Source organism: Sylvia atricapilla, chromosome 1 (genome assembly GCF_009819655.1).
Source record: "Sylvia atricapilla isolate bSylAtr1 chromosome 1, bSylAtr1.pri, whole genome shotgun sequence".
NCBI classification, from domain to species: Eukaryota; Metazoa; Chordata; class Aves; order Passeriformes; family Sylviidae; genus Sylvia; species Sylvia atricapilla.
Window position 1 is genome coordinate 63,928,099 of NC_089140.1, and position 20,292 is coordinate 63,948,390.

General features: G+C 42.1%; 1 protein-coding gene across 1 annotated transcript in view; it reads right to left on the reverse strand.

Annotated features, from left to right (window-relative positions):
- ATXN1 (ataxin 1) overlaps positions 1-20,292 on the reverse strand; it is a 362,269-nt gene that overhangs the window by 333,003 nt on the left and 8,974 nt on the right. Inside the window, exons 3-5 of the mRNA XM_066324355.1 lie at positions 4,538-4,672; positions 2,755-3,161; positions 117-215 (exon numbers count right to left, since the gene is read on the reverse strand). The gene's annotated coding sequence lies outside the window, so the exon portion shown is untranslated. The remainder of the gene's footprint in view (positions 1-116; positions 216-2,754; positions 3,162-4,537; positions 4,673-20,292) is intronic.

The window sequence follows — 20,292 nt, forward strand, 5'->3', positions numbered from 1 at the left end:
CCACCTCCTGGTCTGTGCCCACTTCCATTTGGGCCACCGGCTCTGCCCACCTCCCTTCCTCACTAATCCCACACCAGGCTCGCCTTTGCTTCTAGCCTGGCTTTTTACTTTCTTACCTCCAGCTACAGGTGACACATTCTTCCTTTCCACTTTCCCAGCCAAGGAAATCCAGCTGCAGCACAGGACTACTCTTCTCTCAAATCGCAGGCCAAGCACTGCAGAACAGATTAAAAGATAGCCCCTATTTTTACAGCTTTATGGCAATGCTCCTAGCACTCTCAGGAATAAAAAAAGCTTTCCTGCTTTCTCCTCTCTTGACAGACTTGTACTAAATCACTAAGGGGAGGAGCAAGAGATCATCTCGTTTTCTAAGCAGCTGGGATCTCACCTGAGAAGCCAAGAAAGGCAGCCCATTAGATAGAGCCTACTCTTTCAGCCCACCTCCAGGCCTGGTCCAGTTGGCATGTGTTGGAAAAAAAATTATATTAGCAATAGAGAAGAAAACCTGAAAATCACCCTGTGTTGCCCAGAAAGAACAATGGAGATACAGGAAAAGGAGAAAAAAACCCTTAGAAATTAGAGATACTTTACTCAACTGGTTCAAAATTTTCCAACAGCCTGACAAATAGGAAGAGACCTGGGGGTACATTCTCACTACACAGTTAACTCAAGCCGGTCCTTGAATTTTGTTTCTTAGGTACATTTAGCTAAGGCTACATGGCCAGGTGTGGAATAAAAACTGTTGTATGCATACACACACATCCTACGGACTATTTCACCAAGTCAGAGTAATTTGCCTGTGCTGGCAATGAAGTTACTCAAGTGCTGATAGTCTCCCAGTGCCTTGTCATGGTTTCAGAAGGGCAAATTACCATCTATTTGCAGCCAATGCCATTTCTTCCTTTATTTCCTGGGCAAGAATTTTAACTCCCTGCAGCACAAGGCCTGATAAAGCCCTGATAATACACAGAGAAAAGCACAGCATCAGGAAAGGTGCCTTTTTGTGATAGGACCGCTCATGTGGTTCTGCCTGGCCCAACTGTGTGTTACACGTGATTATAAATCTCTTAAATCAACTATGCAGCAAAGATGCCCTGGAAAAAGCAACAAGAAGCGTGGGACCTATAGCAGGCTACCTCAGACAAATTTCTAGAATCAAAGATTTGAGATGAAGCTGGGGCACGGTGTAGTTTAACGGGTGGGCTGAGAGGTGAGGCTGTCTAGCTTGTCGGCTTTACTTGGGGAGGACACAAATCTGTTTCAGAAGGGAAACACTCAATTCTTCCTCCTGTGCACATCCCAGAACTTAAGCCCAGAACAGGTAGCTTTTCCTCATGCATCTGTTGGGGCAGGGTGTGTGTTAAAGGTAGGTAGCCTGATACATGCTTTGTGAAAGGGCTGTTGTGTTGTCTGCCTGACCCCATTAGACCAGGGTAAGTAACATTCTGAGTCTTTCTAGGATGCTTTTTGGAAGAGGCTGAACACTGTGTAGAAGCCGTGGAAGGCAACTTCAGAAGAAAAAATGCATGGATTTCTCCTTCTACAATCTTCACAACAACTTTAATTATTGCCTCTCTTAGGAGGACCTGCTGAAACCCACAATTTTATGCTTTTTGACACAATAAGCTTCTGAGTGTCTTCCTGCAATAGAAGACACAAACTCTTGGCTGGGCACACAGTTTAAGTATTTTCTGGATTTGGAAATAATTTTAAAATAAAGACCAAATGTCTCTGTTGAGTAAACTAATTTCTCTGTTATTAATAAGAGAAGCAGTTAAAGCCTGCCTTATTGAATTGTGTATTTAACTGAACACTGATCTAACTCCCACTGAAAACCATCCATGCCTTTTCCATTACTTTCAGTGGATGTTGGACTTGTCTCTTGATGCTTAAGAGAACAGCTATGCAGGGAGAACTAAGTTACATTTCTAAGCAAAGAAACAGCTTGCTGTTTTGACTTAGTTCAAAGGAACAGTACATTGTGAATATTCCTGTGAATAAAATTACACTGAGATGTAGCTGACAACTGCAGGGCTCCTCACCATGGCTAAGTGCACAATAAAAGCAGGACAGTAAATAGGTGTGCAGCCAGGTGTCTGCTTTTAAAATGCCCTCAAGTATTAGATTTTCTCCTATCTGACTGCTGGGTCTCTTACCAAAACCCTCGGGGCACAGTTCAACAGCTCCCATGGCTAAGCTCCACAGACTTGTGTCACAGTCACATTTGCACTACTCCCCGTCCCTTGACATGTTGAAAAGGCACCAGCTAAGCAGTAGAAGCCCACAACACCATAGCAACTGTGGAGGAGAGCACTGGTCTGTCTCCCTGTCGGTGGCGATCTCTCTCTGCTAGCCATGCGTGGAGAGAGATGCACAAGTCTAGGCAAGAGTGACTTGAGCAAAGATGCCTCTCCTCCCATGCCAGGGCTGAGATAAGAGGGGAGGCAGAAGCATCTCAGGAGGTCAGCCCAGCCAGGGCTTGCCCTCCTCAGACATAACCATCGTGGACCTGTTTCCATAGAAGTAATTTGCCTGAATTTAATCCCTTGATGGGGGTGGGGCAGCCAACTTTCTGAGACTGAACTCAAACTGGCTGAGCAACCAGATGAGCAGAGTCGGGGCTACAGATGTTTGAGTGCATCAGCATCGCTGGTGCTCAGCTTAGGTGCAGGCCAGAGGATTCCTACCCTGGGGACAGCCCCGCAGTCCCTGCTCTAAACCACGGACGCCCTGTGAGAGGCAGCGAGCCCTTACCTCAGGTAATGTGTGTGGGGAGGCCTTTTGGAGCCTCCTGCTTGCGTGATGAAGAAGTGGTCAGTGCACGATGCTGAAACACGTAGTCAGAGCTCCTCTGAGCACGCCGGGTTGAGTGCAGCTTGCCTTGGGATTTTCCCTGGAATTCCAGCACGAAGCGTCCCCGGCAGGGGTCACCCTGTCCCGCGAAACTGTCCCGGCGCCGCTCCCCGGCCCAGCACTGCCACTGGGGAGGTCAGGTGTTTATTCCTGCTTTTTTTTTCATTTTCTTTTCTTTTTTTTCTTTCTTTCTTTTTATTTATTTTTTTTTAAAATCCCCCAAATTTCTGAACAGGAAAGGGAGAGTATTCCGTGCGTGCTGTATTTATGCCGCCGTCCCTTTTAAGTCAGTTTCCTAAGATACCCAGCTAAAAGAAAGATGTGAATAACTATTCGTACACGCTGTCGTCAGGAAGAAAAACGGGAGAGAAAAAAAATAGAGTTCCAAGAATAAAGAATGACAAGTTCAAGGGAAGTAAAATTATGTATATACGATCAGTTTGCTTTTTCTCTTACTCCAGAGGCAACTCTGCCACAGGAAGCCATGCCAGCCATCCTCCTCAGAGCGTTTTCCTACAAGAGCTGCCTCTGTCGAAGGGAAATGTTCTGTGTGATGCTGAAATGAAGAGTTCAAAGGAAGGGAAATAAATAGAATAATCAGAGGATTAGGGACCGGTTTTGCTTTTAAGGGGGTTTGCATCTGTATGAAGGAAAGGCAATAGCCAGGATCCTGTGCTGGTGGGAACTCGCAGGGTCGAGCTCCTTTGCCAGAGGCTGACACTCGTGTTTGTCCATAGAGCTCATTCCTGGGCAGGTGCAACTGCTGCTGGAGATCCCTGTGGGGCATGATCAGAGCTCTTCATGAGTCTTTCTCTTCCCTTCCTCATTTTGTCCCTCTATTCCTCTGATACTGTTCCTTATGACCCAGTTTGCCTTCTCTCCAGCATGCAGAGGAATCACTAGGCTTTTTTCCTGTCCTTGCTGCGCTGCAGTTCTTTATACACTGAAGAATAATGTTCCATTTAAAATATCGGTCCTTGCTGCTGGACGCCCAAAATCCTCTGATTTCAAAGCAGTGTCTGAACAGCTGGGACAAACGTTTTTCTCACAAAAAGCAAGACACAGTTGATCACTATGCCCTACATCTTTGGGGAGACACAAGACACACACCAAGACCAAATTCTCGGATAAGCCCCTAACATTCGATAGATGGGAGTAGCTGGCAGGAACTGAGATGCCTCATTTTGAGGCGTTTGAACTCAGCATCCAAATGGTTTCATGTTGCATAAGTCTCTGTTTTATAAACAGCCTGTAGTGCTGAGACAGTGTGCTGCTGCAGCTCTCGGGAGCTCTCTCTTGTGAAGCCACACTGTTTCCTAAATTGCTCTGTTCTCACTTTTAATATTATCCAGAATGATGAAACTAATTTTGTTCCTTAGAGCTTTACATTAGGTGCCTGTCTCTGTCAGTGCACTTCAGACCAAGACAAAATACTGAACACACAATTGTGCTGCACAATGCGATGCTTTGGCATGAGTTCAAGAAGCGTAATGCCAGAAAGGGTCAGTAAATAATGTCATTGCACCCTATATATACAGAATATAATACTTTACATTTAATTTAATAATACTTTACTAAAGTAATAATACTTGACATTTAATTACAGACTGTAGTACTAAGGGTACAGAAGGATTGTAAATAAAAAACTAGGAGCCTTCAACCTCCCTTTGTTTTTCAATGTTACCTTTACATTTCAAAACAACTCATCCTCTTTTCAACTTCTGTCAGAAGTTCTGGTTTCCTTTGAGGGGCCAAAAGTTCTTATTTCAGGCAGCATATCAAGAGGAACCATGTTTTTCTAGCGCAGAGTCAGCAAGCCCTGAAAAGAGACTTCAGTGACTGTAGAAGCAACTACTGAAAATATCCCAATTGGTGTAAGACTCCTATGTCTTAATGTACAAGGGAAATTTTGGGAGCAGCGGGCATAGGGAGAGGGCAGGATTAATGAAGAGGGAGGCCTGGATACCAGGGTGCTTTAGGATAGAAAAGTCCCTCCCAGAATGTCAATAACAAAATTATTTCCCTCCTCCTTTTGAAAAACAAAGCAAAGCAAAACAAAACAAAACAAAACTTCTTTTGGTAAATCAAAGCCACAACTTTACAAAGTAAAGCCAGAATCAATCATACACAGCAGGAACTCAATTTAGCACAGTGAATTCCCTCTTTTTTCCTGTTGACTTGCAGATTAGGAAGGCACGGGATAAAGAGATCCTGTCAGGGGTATTAAGGGAGCTGTCCTGCAAAGATACCAATACATAAGCTCTGATCACAGCCTCTCCTTACCATGAAGCAGCCAGCTCTGGAGATGTGTTTCCAGCTGATTGACACTGTCTCAGAGAGGGTGAGGACAGAGACAAGCTCAAATGTCCTACCCGAGTGTGTGACCCCTGTGTGCCCTCACTCGCAGCTACCCCATTAACCCTTCTGCGTGGGATTTAATTCTGTGGAGTGATTTGTTCTGAAACAGAGGCCTGACTGATATATACACAGCAGAATAAACTTGCCCACTATCATCACTTTTCCACTCCCCTTTTCTCTTGTTCCTTCTGTGTTTTGTGTTTAACAGGCCATCTTTTATTTTTAATATTTGAACATCTCTGGCAGGTGCTAGATCTGTTCTTCCTCTCCGGCAGTTTTAGCATAAGAATTGTTTTGCTTTGGAGAAAAGTGGGGAAAGAAGATGAGTAAGGTAAACATATGCAAATGCAGAAAAATATTTGCAAAGACAGCACTGGGAAAATTCTCTCTCCTCCACACAAGAGCATTTAGTTTGCTGTGGCAGTATGTAGCAACTGGCTACTACAGTACAGTACTACAGTATGCTGATATGACTGCTTCCATTATTTTCATTCTGTTTCTATTCTGGAAGATACTAAAGCCAGCTGGTGATATGGAAAGTAATGGTTATTGGTGGTGGCATCTCTGAGAGCTGCTTAGACTAGAGTCATACTTAAAAGAGTAAGATCCTGCTGCAGAAAGTCCTGCTGGCACTAAAAAAACTTCCTTCTGAAGTGGTATTCTCATTTAGTTGTGAGAGCCATTACCTTTCCTGTTACATTCTCTGGATGCCAAGAGCTAAAACCACGAGCTATCAGAGCTGGAATTACTGAGCCAAAGCTCTCACCCTGGGACGACAAGGAACTACGTGTTACACTGTGACTTCCTCTACAGTGGAAAATTAAACATGCCTGGAGTCAAGTGGCATGAAATGCCAACATGTATCTTGTTAAATGGTCCTTGATCCGAGTATCCTCTGAATTGTGCCTGGGAGCTGTTGGGACTGTGCTAGCTGGCCAGTGCAACAACTGCCAGAGGCTGCTCTGACAATTGAACTCCTAACAAGTTTGTTTATCCTCAGAAATCTTCCTTGACACTCTCAGTTACTAGAGTGGGCACAACCCATCTGAAACAATGTTTTCCTCACATTTCTGGTGTAGTGTTCCGTCCTCTATCCTCAATATCATGTGCCTTTGACTAGACTACCAAAATACTTAAAATTATCCCTTGATTTACTACTCACCCTGTAGAAACAAGCTACTTTAGTTCATAAACAGTCATGTTAAATATGAAACTCATTAACCTGTACCCAGTCTGCTTTTCACAAATAGTGTGTTTTTATCACCAGCTCTAGCAATTGGTAAGTCTCATCCTTTACCATATTCCTTTTCCCAAAAGAGTTCCTGGAAGATCACCGCTTTTCAACGGCAGCTCAAACATTCTTTGTGAGCACTTGCTCACGAAGAGTAAAAGAAAAAAATAGAGAGGCTGCTAAAAAGAAAGCTTTCTGATGGATGGCCCTCATGAAGTAGGAAGTCAGTGGACTACAAGTGCTCTCTGGCAGCTGAGCTGCTCCTAGGTGTATCCATATCAACCTTTAAAAGAAAAAGGTATTTCACAGTCCTATGGGATACTGAAAACAAGCACTAGATGGAGCAGTGGGTAAACGTCTGGACTCTCTCCCTGCTTATATTCAATCCATGAAGTTACCCGATAGCCCTCTTGGAATCTGAGCCGACAAGCTGATGCCAGGTCAGTGCTTTGTGAAGACACAAGTGTGCCTTGGGTAGGGCTGAAACATTAGGCTGTATTACACCACTCTTTGGATTCAGTGCAATTAACACTGATGTATAACTGGTGGCCACATTCCTGGATACATTCTTAGATGTTTGCACATTCTTCTTTGTTTAACAATTTTGACTAATATACATCCTTTTTGAAGATTTTTGCTAAGGATCTGTAAGCCCACAGTATCCCACTTATCATTTGACTGCTGAGGATGTCAGTCAAAAAAATCAAAACCAGACCTTTCTTTTTAGTTAAGGATAGTGCATTATGCCCTGCCTGCCTTTAAAAAAAAATAAAATAAAAAAAATCACAGTGTTCTCATAGCTGAGAGTCCACAAAGACTCTGGTCTTCCTTGGTGTTTGAAGATTCCCAATATAGGGTGTCCCTAACATTAGAAAACTCAAAATGTGTATGAAGGGGAGAAATTTTCACAAAGCGTCTGGGTTTCAGGCATTTTCCCAGTTGGAGAAAAAGTTATCTTGTTGGGGAGGAAAAAGCATATTGTTAGGAAACAGCCTCATGATTCCTAGGGTTACTTGAAGGGAAAGGGGAATGCTAAAATTAATAGCTCTTAAGCATTTGGGAATGTCATTGTGGACTTCAGCTTTCTTTAAAGTACAAAAAATAGAAAAGGAGAGGGAATATTTCCACTTCTTCGCTTGACAAAAACAATCTTTGTAATGTCAACCAACAGCTACTGCTGAGCTTATCACTGCCTCCACTCTGCCCTGCTCTCCCATCTCAGTAACCTGCTCTGGCTTCTGAAACTCACACCCTTTGGAACTGATTGAATAATGGACTTTTCACTTCAGGCTCTGCATCAAGTAGGAGAAAAAAAATCCTGTGGGTTGCATATGGAGTTTCTAAATCCAGCTTCAAGACCCTACATTTGAAAATTCATTGTAAGTACGAAAGAGGGTCACTTCTAAAAATAAAAATTAAAGAGGATTGTTTTGAAAATAACAATTGTTTTAAGGCCTTATCCTTCCTTGGCTTTTCCCCTCTGGACTGTTTATCAAACCCTTCACTATTCTGCCAATTTCATGGCAAATGACCTCAGTTTTCCAGAAACTGCAGATGTCCCTCACTAGATTACTAAGAAAATAACAGTAGAGTATATAAGGTTTGTGTGAGAGCTATTTGAAGAATTACCCATGTCAGCAGTTAGTCATAAACCTTTATACAAACATTTATATCACCAGAAAGCTGATGACAACCCTAAGTTCTTCTCATTTCTCCCCCTCTTCCCCTTTCTAACATGCTTCCTAAATGCATCCAGTGATTTGCCCAGACTTCATCCATATGACTTTATGCCTAGGATATGCTCCAAGGAGACGGGAACAGCTTACAGCTTGGTTGGAAGGACTCAAAAATAAGTTTCATTTACTCCTGTAAACCTGGCTTTTAGCTGAATTCAAGCACTGACAGGCTAATGGTTGTTGTTTAGCTGCAAAACCAATTTATTTTACATTTTAAGACCCAGTGTAGCATCGTGCTACATTTCTCAATTGCCCTAGTAGCACCTCTCAAGAGAGGCAACAGTGACTTTTGCTGCAAGGGAGAGCCATGCCCAGCCTACACCAACAGTAATTATTTCTTTGTTCACCTTGTTCCCCTTCAGTCACCAGTAACAAGAATTGATGCCCAGACAGCAAAGAGTGGTCAGCCAGCTCTCTGTCATCTCCTCCAGCACAGGTACCACAGGCAGTCACTGAGGAGGATGGATGACTGGAGACAGGAGATTGCCTTCTCCATCTGCACCTGAAGCTGGTCCTGATTCAAGGTGTGATGGCAGAACATGCCAACATGTGACAGCATCCTTATTTTCACAGTGTATGCATTAAAACCTGGGACTGGGAAAGCTTGATAATAAGCAAAGGAATGCTAAATTACACCTTAAAATCCTACTCCGGAGAAGTGCAAAAAGACTGTATAAACCTGCGCCAAAGCACTTGGTGTTGGAAGGAAAACCCAAGCAAGAGTGGCTAAATTGACAGAAAAAAGACCTCAGTTTATGCAAATATGGATGACAGTACTGATCAAGAACAAGAACATCACTGTCACATAATGGGGAAAAGTAATTTGCACATGGCAATATCTGCTGGCAGTATTGCTGTAAATAATTGCTCTGAGGTTCAATTTAGTAATGATTATCACCGAGACCACTTTAAAGAAGAAAAGAGTATAGGATGTTCACAGAGAAAAGTTTTGTTTGTTACTTTATGAATGATGATTTGTAAAATGCTTTATTAGTCGTCATTTGTGTAGAGGCCTTCATTAAAGTCACTCTACAGAGAGACCTAATTGATTCTATGGAGAGAAAGAACCACACTGATTCTGAAGACAGGCACAATAAATATTATACCACTTTCACTTGCTCTTCTGGTGGCTATACAGGAGACAAATCCTCTTTCTACCATATACTCTCTCTGCAAAACTGTAGACCCAGCTGTAAACAGAACTATGCTAAAACAGTGAATACACACACCATATTCTGCATTTGCCTAAAATATACATATTACTGCAGTATGCTCCTATTTCAAATGACAGTTGCTCTGAATTATGATAAGGTACTTTAACTAAAGATTTTACCATTTATAAACATTTCTTGAACTTGAAAGCCATGCACCTCTTCAGCAGCCTGTTATTCCACTTAATGGGATAATGAAGAGAAGAAGCAAAACCAGGCTACCTGCACTTTTTGGCATCCTATGTAGCATTGTCATCAAAGTGATGCTGTGGCAAGGGGAACAGCTCAAGCGTGTCACTAAGCTCGGAAACAAGCTATGCCATTATGTGAAAGTTCCCATGAAGCCCCAGTGACTGTTAAATTATTGAATGTGAATTGCTTGAAAATGCAGTATCTCCAACAATTCTTTTGCAAGAGACTGAAGTTTTGTTCACTACTAGATGTCTCAAGCAATAATAAAATCAAAGCATGAAATCCCTATGCAACAGCAGATTAAGGAGAACGAGGAGAACGTAAAGTATTACTGAAAAATAAAATTAAGGATAATCTTGTATTAAGTGTCTGGTTTCCCCACACTGTCACCATGACCCTTTGTGCAGTGGAGTCAATATTATTTGGCTCGTTGCTGCGAACTCTCTGTTCTGTTATTGTCAGGAGACAGCACTCCTTCTCTGCCAAAAAGCTGGGATGTGTGCAAAGCAGGATGACTTGGGCCTTGCCCTTTCCCCCTTCCCCTCTCCTTCCCTTTCCCTCTCCTCTTCTTTCTCTGCTTTGCTTGGGACAGTAAAACAGCTGTGTTATTGGTGTGATCCTGGAGAGCTCGGATTAAAGGTCTATCCATTTATTCCCAGTGTACATATATATAGTATTTCATATCAGCCAGTTTCACGTGATTATAGGACTTTCTTTGCTTGCTGCTTGAGTATATATCTTTTATTTAATAAGAGGAGCATAGGTATTGCTGCTTTTCCTGGATGCCTCTTGGGAACTTTCTTTGACATCTAAGGCCTTTTTCTGGCAACCAGTTTGTTCTCTAACAACAGCAGGCTGGGAGTTGTGATAGATCCCATTTAGTCTTTTGAGAAACAACTAAATTCTGTGAGTTAACTTGTCTTCTTTTACCATCTAAGGAATATTGGCAGGCTGCAACCATTTTCCTCTGTTAGCCCTTGAAATGATTCTTCATGCTTTTGTCACATAATTAAAATTAGATTATTGCAACTCCCTGCTGGCTGGCCTTAGAGCTTTGTAAACACTCCAGCTGGCCCCTAGGTTCATAGTGAAAGGGATGCTCTAAGCATATTCTTTCTTTGTCCTCTCTTCTCTCATCTGTGTTGAAATCACTGCACTTGCTAACTGCCAGCAGAATGTATTGGGTTATTGCTTTCTAAGGGCAGTGAACATAATGTTAGAGACATTATGTGCCAAAGTCTCTCTCAAGCTTTGCTTGAAAGAGCCTGGATGCAAGAGCTTTCAATCTATTTTCTCTTTGTTGATGAGGTCTCTTTTTGCTGAAAAGAAGGGAAAGAAGGGGGAGGGAGTGGAGGAGCACAGGCTCCCCTAACACACCATTCAAACAGAAAAAAGCATACAGCTACACGATTTCAAAAGCAGAGGTTGACTTTCATTGACCAGTGTGTAAATACCATGGACATTATGCAGTTGCTTCTTCTCCTATGACAAAATGACTTCCTTCCACCCCAAAAGATGAAAGCCATTTTGAAATAACAGCATTCCCACTACAGCCAGGCTTTCTGAGTTCAGTAGGCAACATTCCTGGCTGACTTCTTTTTATGTCACATTTGCTTATGGACCGTTACTCCCACATTCACATCCAGCCAGTTCCGTCTTATAAATCTTGCATGGAACATCACGACTGTGTGAGATTTGCCTGATGAGCTTGTAGGGATTATCATATTAAAGTTCTCAAGGGTCTGAATGACTAATTGTTAATGAGAGGGAACAATGCAGGGATAATGGTGCTTTAAAAGTAAGTAATACTAATGGCATAGTTTGTGTTTGGATGTGATTGTGCATCTTGCTGTCACATGTAGAGATTATCTCTTAGTGTCCTCTGGTTTTATGGGCCATAGCCTCAGCTCTATAATCAGATAGTCAGCAAGCACTTACTCTGCCGAAGAAGAATTGTCGTGGGGAAGAAGCACACACAGGCAGCAAAGCTGGCTGTATTGAACTCTCCAAAACTGTCAGAGCCTCACCACTGAAGACAAGAATATGTTTGTTTGGGTTGAGTTTTTACACAGTCTTGGCCAGCCAGTGTTACCGAATGGTGACAATGGCTGCAGAACCACAGGAGTAATACTGTAGAATATGAATATTCCCCTTTTTTGTGCTTCACATTATCTCTCATATTAATGATATATGTTCCAGCATGGTCCTCTCTGTGCCCAGTCACTCCTTCTGTGCTATCTATTCCTTCAGACACCAATATTTAGTCATGCAGTGCTGTTACTAGCCAGGGGCTTGATTTTAAATCCCTTGGACAGATTTCCAGAACGACTCCCCCATCCAGCTGAAAGCATAAGCACTGTGGGTCTTTGGCAGCTTTGCAAATCAAGACTGCAGCTCCTAGAAGTCTGAAAACAGTTGATTCTTACACTCAGCTTCCTGCCACAGTGCAGTTTGTGACTGCTGGCAGCCACAACATAACATAAGCTCCGTTTCTTTCCTCCTCTGTCTTGGTTGGGGCTTTTGCTAACATAAATACGTTACCACGGGTGAGCAAGTGCACAACGCCATGGCTAATGCGGGCAACATCCTCTCCTATGACAGAGGTGGCATTTGTCATGCTCTGCTGCCTTCCCAGTGCAAACATCTCCGCTGGGGACCTCACCACTGCAGTGCTGGCATGCCACTGCCTTTGAACAGGGACAGTGCCAACCTCCCAGACAGCCGTAAGCGTACGAAGCCAAGACACCATGTATCAGGGCCTGTGCATGTGTCAAGGACAGGTTTCCCAGCCTGAAATGTCAAAGCAACTGCTTTTTTCCCTCAGGAGGTGCATTTCTCTCTATGGTGAAGAAAATGTATTATCACAAGTGTTGCCTTTGAGCTCAGAGCTGGATAAAGACCAACAGACACTGAATCCAGCAAAATTTCAGCATCCCCCTCTTCAGAAACATTCACATCCTCTGACAACTTTTTTCTTCCAAGAACCAGTCTGCTTCCAAAAGGAGAGAACTGAATACTGACCAACACACTCTTTGCTTCCAGACTTTACATGACAACTGCTTGGAAAGCAACACTTGAAGTTTGTTCTATTGAGGACTACTCTCAAGTCTAATGCCCTTGTTAGCCAAACTGGGACTCCACTTCTCGTGAGCCTGTGTCCCCAAATATTGGCGGAGATAAATGGTCTCTAGCTGGGCTCTTCATTTTGCTCCTAACGTTACAGACCCCACACAGAGACACAACCCCTAGTTTCAGACCTGGGGGCTTGCAGAGGGCTGTGCAGTGATCCTGTTGCTGCTGGGTCTAAAAGGCATGACTGATTCCAGCATGCTGGCAAGCCAGCTAGGACTCCTGCTCCTGACCTCACACCAGCTTCCTCCTGGGTGTAAGCTGCTGACTCTGACTGAGTTAGTCACTGCTGAGAGCCAAAGGAGCCAGGACCCACAGGGTATTTCACTCTTAAAACATGCTGCAGAAATTCAGGCTTGTGGAATAAAGCAGACAGTTAAGCTGAAGATGGATACTTTATCACTTTAGCAAAATGGGCAAACAGAAATCTCCAGTTTCTTTTCACATGTCATTTCATGTTATTTCTCCTGTGTTGCCCTGATGTTTTTGTTTCAAAGAGAGAGAGGGTGATACGGAGTTTTGTTTCTTTCTTTATTTTTAATTAGCACCACTGGGCAGTGACCCAGTCAAAGCCACATCTTCCTAACAGAAGTCTGACCACAACTTGCACGTTCCAATTTTCATTCACAGGCAAAGACTATCTGTTGTCCAAGTATTTTTACTCCGTCATAATCAAAATACAACTTGTAGCTTAACTTAAAATAAACATGTCAGAAACACTTGACATGACCTGCATACCTGTCAACAAGTGATAATCAAATTTCCTTGCCATACTAAAGTTGGGCAGAAGACATTTATTTAAAAAAAAAAAAAACCAACAACCCAACCTATCTGGTTTCCATATCATATTGAATTTCTGAGGCACAATGAGAGTTTTTCTTTTACGCAAAGGAGTCTAAAAGGAGTACAAACAGTTAAAGGGATGTCTGCTGTAGCTGGGACAAAGGTACAACTTCTCTTTGAAACAGCTTACATGCAGCATTACTGAAACTTAAAGAGCGAGATGGAATTATTTCTCTGCTTCTCCCATTTATTGATTATGTAAATACAGTTTCCCTTCTATAAATATTTAGCTTCTCCGCTTCTCTCTGAAAATCAAACAGCAGCAGGGCTAGAAAAGCTGGGAACACAATTGCAAAATTGGTGTATTTGTGAAAGTTGAGAGCACAAATTGTAGGTCATTTTTAAAGAAGGTAAAACCCAAGCTGACACTGACCCTTACAAAATTATTGGGGAAAAAGAATGACACAGTGCCAAAAAGAAACTTCATACAGAGAAGTTTTGGGGTTTTTTTTCAAATGCAGTGATAACATGGCAATGTTTAGCAGAAAAAGATAAAGGTGTAAGGAAAGAAAAATTATTCCAGCTCCTTTGTGCATAAACTTCCTCTGGAAGTGTTTGCCAGAAACAAAAAACACACCCCAGGAATACAAACTAACAGGCCTGTATAGTACATGGTTAAAATAATCAATGTCTCACTAACTTGTGATCCAGACTAAGCAGGGCATTAAAAAATTTAAAAGAGCACAGCATCTTCTATTCCTGAAGAGACTGAAAGGGTACACTGACATAACAGTTTCCAACAGCTGTGATAACAGCCTGTGCAGGGTCATGCTGGAGCTGATGGACAACAGCCCCTTGCACACAGAGCACTGGAGCCGTGCTTTGCTTTGTTGCCAGGCTCAGCTCTGGTTACCTTGTACAGTATATCACAGACTAATCCTTCTGTACTCGTCCGAGTCCTCCTCCGAGGGGTCTCCCCCATCTCCTTTTCTGGTTTTGCCGAGGCAGAGGAATGCCTGTTCCTGCCTCCTTTACTTGATTTTGCCTGTTTCAGCTTCTGAAGCAAAATGGCCCTTCCTCGCCTAGAGGTGTTGTGAGACATGTAGAAGAGGGCCTTTCCTTTCACACTAATTGCATCGGTTTGGGATGTAAAAGTTCCAAACCTTTGCTAAATACAGCATCAGAACAAAAGCATCTCTTCTTCATGACACTGGTGCTCTGAGACAGGAACTTACTGGGTTAAAATCTGAGACACTTCTTATTTATTTGAACAATCTCCCACTAAGTTCAATGCAACTTTACTGAGAAGAAACTACAGTGGGGACTGCTGAACAGAAAAGCTCACAATTATCATCTAATTATCCCAGGAAACCTACTGCTGTGGGAGACACTGTTGCCCTTGATCCCATGAGACAGGAGGACCAGGACACAGCATGCTTTGGCACTCTTTGCTAGCCTTAACCCCAGCTCTGGGATGACTGCTGTTCCCCCCTGAAAAGCCACCCCATGGAAGAGGACCACAGTGACACATCCCAAAATACTTCAGCAGGGTAAAATGGAGGGCAAGCTGCCCACAGACACATGGTAAGTAAGGGAAGTAGATACCAGGCCTCCTTAGTTGATGAATATTCCGAAATAAACATCACAGGAAGAGACCTTTCTCCTGTCCAGCAGCTCAGCTTCAAGAGAGACATTTGCAGATCAGGTGTTGCCATGGGATGCCTTCAGATAGTCTCAGGATGTCTTGACTCTTTCCTGCCAGTTCACAGAGCAGGTGAAAGAATGATCTACTGTCCTCTCTTTCTATGTAGTCTCAGGGACCTGAGTCTGATTCTTCCTAAGTCTAAAAAATTGCAAAGACATAATTTCTGGCGGCAGGAAGTGTGACTGGCACCCTGGGGAAGCTGAGGAGCATTAAAAACTAAAAACCAAACCTGACTTTTTCTGCAAAGATGCCACCTGGATTCTGACAAAAACAGATTTGCAATGCAAATTTGCATATTTTAGGAAAGTCTGAGTGCAGAAGGCTAGAAAGGTGTCAAATGTCTGATACAAACTATGTTCTGAAAATATGTGAAAGGAGTATAGATAAAGATGATGTCAGAGGCATTAACTAGTTTTCTGATTATTTGTCTTCGCAGATGGCAGTTTGTGTCAGTGTAATTTTTAAGCTGCTTCTGGAATTCTCCCTTTCTGTTCCTCCACGTTCAGCTGTCCCTTGCAATCCCGTTGCTCTGGACTACATGCTAACGCCCTCTGATGTGCCAAATGGGGAGAGAACCAGTTGCATATGCCATGCTTTACTGGAGGGGATAAAACCTATGAAAAGCAGCAAGAATTGTAAAATTTTAACCTTTTCCTTTTTTCTTTTTCTCACACAAACTATGACTGCACTTAAAAGGCAGAATTAACACATGAGAATACAGAGTCAAAGGATGTGGAATTCATATGCTACGCAAACAATAAAGAGTAGTTGCACGACGTTTGGCACCTGAGTATGATGAAGCTTTCCAGAGCATTTCCTCTTGAAGGGACCTGAACTGTTGGAGATAACACATACTGCATACTCAGCTTGCACACTTACAGAAGAATTCCCTTTTAGGCAATTGTAAAATGCATGTGTTTCAACCATTTACCTGGCACTAGTATAAAGAAAAATAAGGAGAAGAGGGCTGCAGAGGACGATTCACAGAGGCTGAGGATTAGTGGAAGGAACATGAAACCATGAAAGGTGTATGTGCCCATATTTTCTCTAATGCTCACAGCAACTACTGAGTAAGCAAATGACCACTCCTAGTATGACTAATGGTGTAACTACTTAAGGACTTATTTCTACTGAAGTTTATAAAAGTTAAATCAAAACAAACCACACAGTTTAAAATAGAAATGTTCACTATCTGCTGTGAGCTGTGGCGGACTATTTCAGCCCAGGTATGATTTTAAGCACAGGTGCAGTTCTTTGGAAAGAGATGCGGGGCTTAAAACCACATGCTCACATTGACTGCTTTGCTTAAGCGGGGTCTCCATCTGACCATGCTGAGCTGCACACCCAAAGTCTTTGCAACTTTACTTTGTAGCCATTAGTTTTGGCCCCACGGGAAGCTATTTATGAATATCTGAAATAATAAATCAGATCTGTACAGCAGAGAAAGGAATCAGAGAAATATGGTCACTATGGCAACAAATATTTTCTGGATGTAGTTTTGCTTCTAATCAGCAATGGTGTCCCCACGTTCCTAACAATGGCAAAGGTTGTCAGGCTTTTCTTGTTTGCCCATTTGTATTAAATGTGTTCTTACAGAGTAAAACAATAAAGGCAACATTCAAGTATTTTAGACAGAAGTCCCTTTTCAGAAGTATTTTACACTAGTTAAAAAAATATTAGGAACTTGAAAAAGGAATCCACTGGTTTCTCATCTTCTTATTGCTCTCCTCCCTCCCTGCTACAGAGTGAGCCTCTGCTACACTGAGAAATTTCATAGGCTCCAAATCTGCATTCAAATATTAAAGTGATCCCTTCACCACCAACAACAGCTGAAAGCAAGGTTAGAAAAAAATTATGCCACAAACCAAACTGCTGTTTTCAACAGGTAGTGCTGGCTGACTCTCGTGTCCATATTAAACAAAAACAGAAAATAAAAAGTGCTCAAACGTCACCAGACCCCACTTGCAAAATATTCTTCTGGCTAATCTGGCTAAAAGTTACGCCCTACATGCAGTACATGCTGGAAATGTCCAGGTCATGTCCATGCACAGTCTCTGAACTCACCAATATGGCCACAGCCTCCCTGGAGGTTTGCAAATTTCATGCTTTGTGGATTGAGTCTTTGATAAATTGTAAATATCTCAGAGGGCTTTGTAAATTAGTCTGCACTTTGGTGGAGCTCAAAAATACTAAGGAGTTGTTTGAGCTTGCTTTCTATTATTTTTTTGCCCCTTGAGTACATAAAACAACATTTCAAAAATAGTTTCAAACACTCATCTTGTTTATTGCCAAATGAGAGGGCATTCCCAGGACAGGTCTGTGTTTCCTCTCTGGTTTTAAGTTCCTGGGTTGTTGGGTTTTTTTATGATCAGTGGCCTCAAAGGTATGCAGTCAGTCCACCTATTTTTTCCTTTGCTTGAAAACCAATGAATCCATTGGCAGTGTCAACCAAATGCAGCAAAGGTGATCAGTCCCCAGAGATTGTTAAGGTTGTACAAGTTTCATGAAAACAGTTCTTTGGTAGAGGGAAGTGATCTTTTCCATGCCATGACTGCCAGAAAAGTTTGTTCGCTGTCTTGTCAGCTGTGCAAGAATCTCTGCTAGCACTGGGACAAGAGGCAAAAAAGCACCCACGTTTCTTATTGCCCCACTCAAGGGAAAAGGTTCAGTGGGAGTTGACACCTTTTTTAGACACCGATATAAATCATGGCTGTGTCTGAAATCAGCCTTTGTAACTCCCTGTGTACCTGACCTTGCCAATCTTACACAGACAATTAAACTGTTAATACTGATTTTTGAATGTCTCTTCACAGTTACCTGTGCCAACTCAGATGGGAGGTTTTAGATTGAGGTCACTCTCCAATGCAGATTTATTAATTTATTTATTTCTGATAATTATCATGTGATATTTTGGAGAAGAGAAATCTATTATGCAAGAGAGGCATTAGGTTTGTAAAGCTCAAGCCATGCCCTCCACACAACCAAAACAGCACCAAAGCCATACAGAGATGCCAGAACAAAGGATATGTTCAGCAAGCCTCAGACTTGCAAACTTTGGGATCTGTTTTTCTTCTTTTTCATCAATGCACGAGATTCACACCAGCAAAGGAGCTATAACTGAAATAAAGTATCTAGAAAATCAGCAACAAAATACTTGGAGCTGGCACAACTACTTTCCCTCTGATGTTTGGCCTTCAAGCCCCTCCTGACACAACTCACCTTCTGGGCACAGCAAAGGAAACTGATGACCTCTCACCCACATCAGCACCCACGGCAGCAGTACCAGTGCATCAACCCAGGCTGCTCTAGGAATATACAGCTGGATTTTTGGCGTGACATTTATCTTCTTTACTCATACAGTGTCTTAAAGCAAATATTCGAAGTAAAATTAAATGCTACTAGACTCGTCCTATATTAAAGAATATCTTCATGTACCCCTGTGCATGGGTGAGGAATTCATAAAATCTGAGGTCCTTTATGTTTGCATTGAGAGGGTTACCCCCACCCTCAACATGGCTCTTTTACGACTGCAATGTAGGGTTCTCTGACATTTGTTTTCTAATGCACATGCTGTTTCCAAAAGAATAATGAAAATGTAAGTAAATGCAAAGGAATCCTGAGGGCAGAAAAATATTTACAAAAAAAACACTTAATGAAAAGCCCACATATTGCTCTGTACTGTTTCCCTGACCATATATATATGTTAATTCTTCTATGCCTCATTTGCCTAACAGCATGGAAACTGCCAGCATTTTAAGAACTGCTATCAGATAACTTGAAATGACATTAGACAGACCATACAAACAGCAAACAGACTCAAGTGACTGTTTCCTTGGATCTGACCTGAGGTGCAGCGTGGTTTTGCTCCACGTAGACTTTAAGGTTGCTGGACACCACCTGCGTCCCTAAGCTTCTGTGGTAAGAGAAGTTACACAATATATTGCAAGGACAGGGCTCTGAGAAATTTCATGCGTTGGGGACTGATCTGAAATTTTAATTTATACCCTTGCCAGTCCAGGGGGTTGTTTATCCCTGCTTCTATCTTCTCATGCTTTGCTGTCAATTCTTAGTCAGTGAGATGAGAAAACTGTTGCATAATTCCTGAATTTCACTTTTAGGACTGTTTTCCTGATGCATCCAGGGTCACAGCAGTACAGAGAATCCCCAAGCCAGAACTCCCTGTGCTGCATGCTAACTCAAAACAGTCACAAAGAGACAGGCGGTATGGATCTCAACCACAGAGATACTCTGAGATCTTGAAAACACTTGTGCGTGTACTGAACTCATTAAAAGGAACTCTGTTATTTTCTAGGGGCCTTTTCACATATTTCAGAAGATGCCTATTAAGATGACAGCAGGGACAAAACTAGTAAACTTACAAAGGATGCCTTTAGAGAAGAGGGAGAAGAACAGAACAAATCCTCCAGAATAAACTGTATTTCTAGTACACAATGATGCATCCTTTCACAAAGATTTCCTCCATTTAAATAAGATTATGAAAATATTTTCCCTTCTCCTGCACAGAACGTCAAATTTAAATGACTCTTCTTACTCACTAGTATTTCTCATGAACTTCTAATCTGGTTGCATTTAGGATCTCTATTTTTTTTCAAGCCAGATGCCTCCCCTCCACCTCTCCATTTTAATAAAACCTGTTAACACACTTGAGAGTCAAACATGAACAAAAATCTCTCATTCCCTCCAAAGTATGGCATTCCTGAAGATGTCATGAATAAATAAACGTTCTCTAGTGTTCTGTTTCTTTTGTCTAGCTTATTGGTGTTGAGAAACCTTCTTCTTCATTTATTTATGTTTGTATTTTATTTCCTTATTGAGTTTCAAAGATGAAAAGGGAAAAATAACTACCAAGGAAATAGCTGATAGACTGAAATGACCAAGAATTTTCCCGGGGAGGCTTAAAAAAATGCTTTAATATGAAGATGTTGGTGTCTCATTATTTAATTTAATATATCTGCTTTTAATATGGAATGCATGACTTTCTGTGTATGAGAGTAGACAGCAAGCCAGTATAGTAAAATCAATGTGCAGGAATGCAGTTTCTCCTAATTCTGATTTAATGATATTGCATTTTAG